The following is a 10,072-nucleotide window of genomic DNA, read 5'->3' as shown; positions in this document are numbered from 1 at the left end:
GAACGAATCTTTGTTGATAGCCAGTGGGTTTTCAAAGTACCTTCGTCTTAGAGAAATCAATTTCGTGTGAGCCCACCGCATTAAAACAATGATCAGCCACGGCCGAGGTATTGGTCCTGCCGTGTTTCATATCTGCCTTATGTTCACGAACACGGTCCGAGACATGTCGCTTAGTTTCCCCAATGTAACTACTGCCGCAGACACAGCTTAGTTTGTAGACGCCGGGGTATTGCATGTCAGGGATCACATCCTTCACAGATGGGATCAGATCGCGAATTTTATGTACTGTGTTAAATCGAACCTGGATCTTGTGTTTGGTCATGATTTTGGAGATCTTTTTGGTAACCCCCTGCTCTGTATGGCAAGGTGATGGTTTTGATTCGGTCCTCAGATGGTTCTTTCCCAACGGTTGGGGTGAGAGCTTTACGGATTGTGCAGTCTGAATATCCATTCATCTTGAGAGCTTGGTGTACGTGTTTCAGTTCACTCGCTAGGTGATGGTAGTCGTCAATACATTGAGCTCTATGGTGTAGAGTTTTGATGAGGGAATTTTTCTGGGAAGGATCGTGGTAGGAGTCAGGTTTTAGATATGCATCCGTATGGGTGGCTTTCCTGTAGACACAGTGTCCCATTAAGCCATCTGGTCTCCTTTTGATTAAAACATTCAAGAATGGTAGCTTGCCATCCTTTTCTACCTCCATGGTTAATTTGATGGCTCAGTGTATGGAATTGATGTGGTTGAGGAATTGGTTCAGAGCTGGTCGGCCATGTGGCCAAATGACGAACGTGTCATCTATGTACCTCTTCCACAAGGACGGACGTAGGGTGGATGCCTGGATGGCATCTGTCTCAAATTTTTACATGAAAACATTGGCTACAACTGGAGATAAGGGAGAACCCATTGGGGTATCTTCAACTTGTTTGTACAAAGTTCCATTCCAGGTGAAGTAAGTGTTGGTGAGGCAGTGTCTCTTCAGGGCTGGTACATCAGCATTCAGTCGATGTTGGACCAAGTCTTCAATGATTGCAATGGTGTAAGGCACAGGAACTTTGGTAAACAAAGAGGCTACATCGAAAACTATCGAGCAAATCACCTGGAGATAGTGAGATGTCCTTAATTAACGATACCAAGTGAGCTGAGTTAAGTACAGCTGAGGTGGTCTTGCCAGTGAATGGTTGTAAGGTCTCAGACAGAAGGCCCAAGCTACAAATAAATGTCTAAATTACAAATTTTTTGGTAATTGGTTGATGGCATGGTGGGAATTTGATTATCAATACATTAGCCACGTATAAATAATAATATTGTAATCTTGACAGTCTTGGCAGGTGGTGGAAGGTTGGATTACGATAATTATGGCATAAAACTACCACTTGGCTGAACCCGAGAATAAATATGGATCAAAGTTTTGGCTACAAAAACTCCATTGTTTTATGTTGTATGCTCAATATAGGTTCAATTGAGGTTCACTATAGGTTAAATATAGGTTCAATATGGATCAATGTTTTGGCTACAAAAAATATAGTCTTCATCCAGCTCACCTGAGAACACAGCAGTGGATAGAATAAATCATAGCTGCTACTGATGCGAACTACAGTAGTGTACTGCACAAGGCACTAGTAAGATATTACCATAATTGCATTGGGCTGTATTGAAGTATTAAGAACATTAACATATAATGCATATACATTATATGTAAAATTATGCTTATAAATACATGAGCTCATCCTCATACATATACATGGGTTGAATCAGTATTAAATAATTCCTAAACACTTAATCAGCAAATCAACTTGCACATCCTAATCTTATGTGTCCAGTATTTAGGGGGAGCGGTGGCGCAGTGGTTAGTGCACTGCACTACGTACTCGGAAAATCTTGAGTTCGAATCCGGGCCACTGCTAACATCAGTGCTAACCACTCGCCTGCCAACCTAATCCCGCGTGCTTGAGTATGGTGAAACAAACTCTTGATGAACGACACCGTGTGGGGAGAGGGGCCGTCCATAAATGACGTCACTCACCTAGGGGGGAGGGAGGGTCAGACATTTGTGACGATGTGTGACGAGGGGGGTTTGAGAAATGTGACGTCACGTAAAAATGCGCAACTTTAAAGAAATATAAACAACACGTTCTACTTAATTAAATACAATTGTTATAACAACACTAAGATATCAAACGGCCATTTTTGAGCATGGAGGGATAATCATGGAGTACCTACTAAATATACGTCATTCGGCAAGCGTCCAATAGCTAACGCGTCCTCCATGATTAATTATTCCTCCGTGAAATTTTTGTTCTTTGTACCTAGAAAATGGCGTCAGGTTTCTTTTCGCCATTGTCTATGCCATTTATTGTGAAAATTCTGTCACAGTTCCTATGATTGCTTTTTCATTGCTTTCATGGCTTTAATTTGGTGATTTCGAAAAGTGTATTGGTTTAGCCATGTTTGTTTGTTGTAGTACAGAGTTAGACTGATGGCCTTAATCTAAGCTGTCTTGTGGTTGTTGTTGTTTGACTTGCATCCCACTGGGATTTTTGCACACAGCGTTGGTGTACGGTGTTTTTTCTGCAATATTTTGCTGTCTTTTCTTGGATTTTCTGTTTGCACTTAGTCACATATTCACTTTAAGATGTTTTTTGTTCATGTTTTTGTTTTTTGTTTGTTGCGGTTGCACCCGATTCAAGAGCTGAATGGCTCACAGGGCTATACCTAATAAATGAACTTGAACTTGAACTTGACTATGAACAAGGAGTGACTGAATTGAACCATTTAGGATCTTTGATTTAACTACGGAGTTCCCTTATGGAAATTTTAAAAAAGAATGTGTAAACCGCTCACGATTCAGTATATCGTGTGCACGATTTAGGTTTTTACGCGCAAAAAAATAATTGTATTTTTTATTCCATGAAGGAGCATTTTGCTTCTCCATGGGAGAATGGAGAAGCATACATTTTGTACATTTTTTGAATGATTGTTATTAAACATTTTGATTCTAATGATTCTACCAGGGCGTTTCATTCTGTGGAATGAAAATGTGATTGTTATAATTGGACTCTCCATTTTGCTTACTACAAAGTTTCAAGTATTTTTTATAGTCATAATTACTTTTAATATTTGATAATTGTAAGAGAATTTCAATATAATATTCTGAACATCTGCAGTTTTAGTTAGACGATGAATCTTCTCAAGTGAATTTTATGCTAAATTTCAGCTTTCCAACACCTGTTTAATACATGTTTTCTTCTACAACATCAGAGTGCAGCGCCACATTAAATACAATGACAATAGTTAAAAGTGATTTGAAGCATGTTTTATTTTTAAAATGGAAATATGGTTTTAAGGGGGGGGGGGGGCAGAGCTTTGTGACGTCATATTTGAGGGGGGTCTGACTTTTTGTGATGCCATGTGACGAGGGGGGGAGGGGGGGTCAAAAATCGGCCAAAATCGCGTGACGTCATTTATGGACGGTCCCAGAGGCCTTTTTCCAGCAGAGGATCGACATATATTTGAATGAGACTGGAGGAATCCGATGAGCTATGAAGCTCTTTTGCATAGATGTCCGGTAGGTGGTGGGTCAGCAAGTTGCAACAACAAACAGTAGTTAAGGTAAGCAAGTCACTCAAATAAATACAAAATGACGTATATAAGTGTAGTGTCGTCTGTGCATGCAGGTGGCGTACATCGCACACACAATCAGCCGGAGACGAGGTGGTTGCAGGAAGGCACCGCCAGAGGTCGCAACCGGGTACCCGATACCCGTACCCTACCCGATACCCAGCTACCCGGCCAGGTACGGGTACGGGTACCCGTTTGCGACCCTGGTGCATCCGGGTACGGGTAGGCCGTGAGTCACTGGTGAGTAACCGTTTGTCACTCATTTCGGGTAGGGTACGGGTACGGGTAGGGAACGGGTACCCGTACCCGGCCGGGTACGGGTTGGCCGGGTACGGGTATGGGTACCCATTTGCGACCCTGGTGTGGCCGGGTATGGGTAAGGAATCAAAACCCGTTTGCGAACTCTGGGCACCGCTCTGCCCTCTTTATTCGTTGCCGTTGTTGCCGAGCTCACGCCCCCCCCCCCTCTCTCACACACGACCCCGCTGCCGCATGACCCGTCCCCGACACGACGCTGCCCGCGTTGCACCAACGGCGTCGACCGGGACAGCCAACCACTGTCCGGCCGCGCAATGCCCGGGCGAAGGCGGCAGCGACGAGGGCGGTGACGACGACGAGACGAGTCCACTCCCAGAACCGGCAGCCCGGAGCTCTTGCTCTCCGCTGCTTTTATTCTCCTCGGCGCGGCTTGGCTCCGCCCTAGCCTCCAGAGGGTTCCAGGGGCTTCCCCACGAGGTCTACCGTGACCCTTGCCCCAGTTCCTCCGCCCTGCCGGCACACCCGCGTGTATGCTCAGCGGCGTGTGCGCTAAGTGCCCACGTGCAGTCGCTGCTGCTGTCCAACAGCGCTATGTCACTACATAAGTACTAATTACATACATACTCTTTGGTTCTTTCGGTAAAGTCACGTAGGTAGAAAAAAAAAATGAAAAAAAAAATATCACGACGTTTCGATCGCAACAAAAGCGGTCGTCCTCAGGCGGAAAAATAATAAAAATATAAAACAATATTTTATTTTATTCTTTTTATTATTACTTTATTATTTCCCTTCTACGTGACTTTACCGAAAGAACCAAGAGTATGAATCCCTGCAGTCACGAAAGCTTTAAATCAAAATCGTGTTCAAGTTGGTTTCATTATTCGCACTGCAAGGCGTCCGGGTGTGACCTTCATCCAGCAGTGGAATTGCGAATGTATGTAAATTATTCTTTCGCATGTGTATTTGTTACATTTTCTCTGCAACACAACCCTGAATGGAATTAGCCAAACATCCCAACGTTTTCGCACCCTCCTGAGGTACACGGGGATCCTTTGCTGGGTAGAAAAATAAAATATAAATTACGAGATTACAACCATCGTGGCAGCACTCACACCGCATTGTGTTTCATAGCTCATTAGTGGCGGATACCGTGGTGAACTTTAATTGCAATTAGTGAACGACAACACATTTGACGAAGCAAGTAGGCAATTACATGCTCGGCGTTCCAATCACAATACATCCGCGCTGAGAGCGTCTAATCAAGGTCACCAATTGCGCCTTGACTTCTGCAACAATGTTAGCGAATGCACAATCATAAATACAGCCTAATCATGTTTCGTGCCGGTTCAGAATGCGCGATATCGAATGGGTTTTGGGAATGTTGGTTGCAATCGCTCGCAACTTTGTAGCAGTGGCACGCCACGGCAAGGTCGTAGAGTCAAGGATGCAATGTATGGGGGCGGTTGTGGGGAAGAGAGAAGAGAACGAATGGGAAATGAGAGGAAAATGATGGAAAAGGAATAGAGAAATGGGAGCACAGGGTCAGGGAGAGCAGCGTCTGTTTTCACAGTGGGCGGCGGGGAGAGGGATCCAGTCGGAGTGGCCACAAAGGTCACGTGTTTTATGGGAGGCTTTATCTGATTTTCGAGGTCTACTGTAATGTATACTGCAATGTAAACTGGCCTGGGAACGCCTGGGAATTCCCCAGGAAGAGCTAGGGTCTGTGTATAGTTGTGTATGATGTAGTAGTGTATAATAGTGTAGTGTATTGTGTAGTAGTGTATAGTGTAGTAGTCTGTCGCCAGGGAAAGAAGGTCTGGACCACTCTACTCAACATGCAAGCGGACTGAGAAACGAAAGAACTGTTATAAAATTGATTTATTCTGAAAATGTCGTCCACATGACCGAATATGCACCCGATCTCGTCTCCATTTCGGAAGCTGAGCAGGTTGGAGCTTGGATCGTGTTATTGACGAGTGCGTTGAGCCTTCTGTGACCACCACCACGTGACTTTTCTTTTGTGTTGAGCGCGGCGCATTTAGCGCCACAAAGCGTGGATGTACAGCGTTTGTTATTTGTTTGCTGGTGACTGTATATTTCGTATCGGAATCGCTTCCAGTGCTGTTGCTGCTGTCGGCAATAAAAGTTGTTTAAAAGTAAAAAAAGTAAAAATTATGTTGTTGTTCTTCGAAGCGTTACGTCCGTCCTGGGGGCTGTTAAATTTCGCCTCCAGTGACGCCTGCTGGTGACAAACGGAAAATGTCACGCATTTCCCTTTCCTCAATGGCAATGGAATCGAAACGTTTCCCTCCCCTCGCCTGACAAAACAACAGCCACCGACCCACGCTGCAAAAGGGATGCAACGGTTTATTAAAAAAATAAAAATGTTAGCAGCTAAGGCCCCACCGAGCTACGTAGATTTTTTTCAGAAGCGACCTGGCCACCCCAAATGACAGCTCAAGGAATGGCTTATACTGGTAGGAATCTCCAGGTTACACCAGCCCACAGGGGATTCTTGTGTCCGTCCGTCCGTCGTGCAGGGAGGGGCTGGGTGGGGAGGGATGGGCTGGGTGGGGAGGGTGGGGAGGGGCTGGGTGGGGAGGGAGGGGAGGGGCTGGGTGGGGAGGGTGGGGAGGGTGGGGAGGGGCTGGGTGGGGAGGGTGGGGAGGGCTGGGTGGGGGGTGGGAGGGGTGGGGCTGGGTGGGGAGGGGCTGGTCACCTCGTGGTGCCCTTATAAAACTCAACGTTTAACCTACTCACGCCGGCTTGTGCCCGCCCTCACAGTCGGCCATATTTGCGGAATACACCACGCCGCCGTTGACCCTGGCCATTGACCGAGCAACTCAACGTTCCTACCAGCTCCCTCCGTAGGAATGTGTTCGTGCGGAAATGTATTGTAGCCAAAAACTCTAAACGCATTTTCTAAATGTGGAGGGAAAAACCAGAGGATCCGGAGAAAAAAAACCGCGCGACCACGGGCAGAGAGAGACACGCAAACTCCAAATATACAGCAGCAGGCGTCACGGTCGGGTTCGAACCCACGACTTCCTGCACACCAGGCGAGGGAGTTAACATCTCCGAGCCACCGTTGTGCCCTCCACGATCCGACATTAGGCTTTCATCCAGCAGTGGATCGACAAACGGGCGGTGCATGTGCCTTACCTTGATTATAAAGGAGCGGCACATTGGCTGATTCCGTGGTGTTGTTGTTAATGGTTGGCACACGACACAGAGGTCCACCGGTTCTATCTCCCGGCGCGCGCCTGTTGAAAACACGGCCATTGTCCTTAACACTTCCGCCTTTGTCTCCCCCCAGCAACATACCGAAGCGTGGTGACATCACGGTAACGTCGATCAGCACGTCTCGTGCGATGGGCTAAAGTGTGGGCACTCACACGCAGTACCGGATGACCCTTGTAGCACAAGTAGCTACAAATGCTACGGACCCCGCACTTTCAAGGGCCCCGCGCTAAATGCTTTCAAGCTATAAATTCCGGTTCAGTGATTCTGCACTTGCTCTATTACTATAGTACTATACCATCTTCAACTTTTTGAACGACCTGGGTGTTTAAGGTTAGCGATTTGTCGTATTATCTGGCTGTATAGCAAATGAAAAAAATACAATTACTTTAATAGGCAAGTTAAAAATGTGTGTGTTTTCATATTTACGTGTTTGTAGGGCACATTAATAACATATGCCACGGGTCCCGCACTAGCTTAATCCGGCCCTGCTCACACCTCGTCCAAGACGTCTGACCAACGTGGAAGAGTAGGCCAAATTACCCTCCACAAGAGTTATCTATGGCTTCCGCGAGTGGGTGTGTCATAGCCGTCTATACTGGTCAACGTAGGTGTCATTACTATCGAATTGGTCATCTCAGTCAGTCGAGCCGTGGCACCTGGGTCTGCCCCGTGACCTCCTGCCAGCGGGCGTTCACGTGGCCTCAAGGTGCACATAGCCTGGCACAAGCGTCGTGGTGACGTCATCATCATGGAATCATATTGCCATAACAATAATATTGTCATCACTATCATATTATCACCACCATCATCACCATCATCACTATCATTTCATTTTCATGTATGTTGAAATTATTTCGCTCCGTACGTAGCCAGCCGTGCTAATTGGCTTGGGGTGACCAAGTCAATTTGCAGGGCTGCTCCTTTATCTTTTTTTGTATGGCACATATAACACTGTACCCCATTTGGTTAAGACGGTGAACTAAAAATATGGTTATAATAAACGAGAGTTAAACATTTACCCGTTTGTATCATATATATCTTTAGTTATTTGCTTACACGTCGTTTTTTTCTCTCTCAAGAAAGCCTCGCTGAGTCTCAAGGCTCTTTGTCAGGAGGCTCCTGCCAAGGTCTCGCAGGAGGAGGAGGGCGAGGAGACGTTGCGATGTACAATTCCAGATGAGTAATCTGAGTATTTAGTTCTGCACTTCTATTGACCAAACATCCGTCACATTGGGTTTTTTTTGCTATAAGAGGAAACCGGGGAACCCGGTGGAAACTCACGCAGAACAGGGAGAGAACATACACATTCAACAAAGGCAAAGATTCCCCGTATAGCCTTCACATACTCTTGGGGAAAGTGCTGTTAGCGAGTAGCGCCTATGAAGGCCGGCACGGAACAAGAGGGGTGGGTGGCCGGTACCACGCCCGGCCGCCTTTGTCTCCCTCGTGGCGATGTTCACGCATCGATGAGTCGTCCAAGGGGAAGTCCAGTAACGGTTCACTGTTATTGGTCGTGAGCCAGAATCGAACTCGGGTCGCCGGGTTTGCAGAACAGCGGAAGAACATACATACATACACACTCCACACAGAACATACACACATACACACTCCACACAGAACATACACATTCCACACAACATACTCCATACAATATACAGACTTCACACATACACACTCCACACAACATACACACTCCACACAACAAACACACTCCACACAGAACGGTGGGAGGGTATAGTGGTGTCTGGAGTGTTGGTGGGTGGATATGCTGGTGGGTGAAGTGTTGGTGGGTGGATATGGTAGTGGGTGGGGTGTTGGTGGGTGGGTATGGTGGTGGGTGGGGTGTTGGTGGGTGGGTATGGTGGTGGGTGGGGTGTTGGTGGGTGGGTATGGTGGTGGGTGGGGTGTTGGTGGGTATGGTGGTGGGTGGGGTGTTGGTGGGTGGGTATGGTGGTGGGTGGGGTGTTGGTGGGTGGGTATGGTGATGGGTGGGTGGAGTGTTGGTGGGTGGGGTGTTGGTGGGTATGGTGGTGGGTATGGTGGTGGGCGGGTGGAGGGTTGGTGGGTGGGTATGGTAGTGGGTGGGGTGTTGGTGGGTGGGTATGGTGGTGGGTGGGGTGTTGGTGGGTGGGTATGGTGGTGGGTGGGGTGTTGGTGGGTGGGTATGGTGGTGAGTGTGATGATGGTGGGTGGGTATGGTGGTGGGTGGAGTGTTGGTGGATGGGGTGTTGGTGGGTATAGTGGTGGGTGGGGTGTTGGTGGGTGAGTATGGTGGTGGGTGGAGTGTTGGTGGGTGGGTATGGTGGTGGAGTGTTGGTGGGTGGGTATGGTGGTGGGTGGATATGGTGGTGGGTGGATATGGTGATGGGTGGGGTGTTGGTGGGTATGGTGGTGGGTATGGTGGTGGGTGTGATGTTGGTGGGTGGGGTGTTGGTGGGTGGAGTGTTGGTGGGTGGGTATGGTGGTGGGTGGAGTGTTGGTGGGTGGGTATGGTGGTGGGTGGATATGGTGGTGGGTGGATATGGTGATGGGTGGGGTGTTGGTGGATGGGGTGTTGGTGGGTATAGTGGTGGGTGGGGTGTTGGTGGGTGAGTATGGTGGTGGGTGGAGTGTTGGTGGGTGGGTATGGTGGTGGGTGGGTATGGTGGTGGGTGGATATGGTGGTGGGTGGGGTGTTGGTGGGTATAGTGGTGGGTGGATATGGTGGTGAGTGTGATGATGGTGGGTGGATAAGGTGGTGGGTGAGGTGTTGGTGGGTGGTTCTAGCGGTGGTAGTGGCTGGTGGGTATGGTGGTGGTGGTGGCAGTGGAGGGTGGAAGTGGAGGGTTGGTAGTGGCTGGTGGAAGTGGAGGGTGATTGGGAGGAAGTAGCAGCATCGTTCGAGGGGGTGTGAGTGCACGCGTGGGGAGGAGCGTGTGTGGTTCGTGGTGGTGTTGGCCGTTTCGAGGAAACGCT

Source organism: Lampetra fluviatilis, chromosome 21 (genome assembly GCF_964198595.1).
Source record: "Lampetra fluviatilis chromosome 21, kcLamFluv1.1, whole genome shotgun sequence".
Classification (NCBI taxonomy): Eukaryota; Metazoa; Chordata; class Hyperoartia; order Petromyzontiformes; family Petromyzontidae; genus Lampetra; species Lampetra fluviatilis.
Note: the sequence above shows the minus strand (reverse complement) of the source record.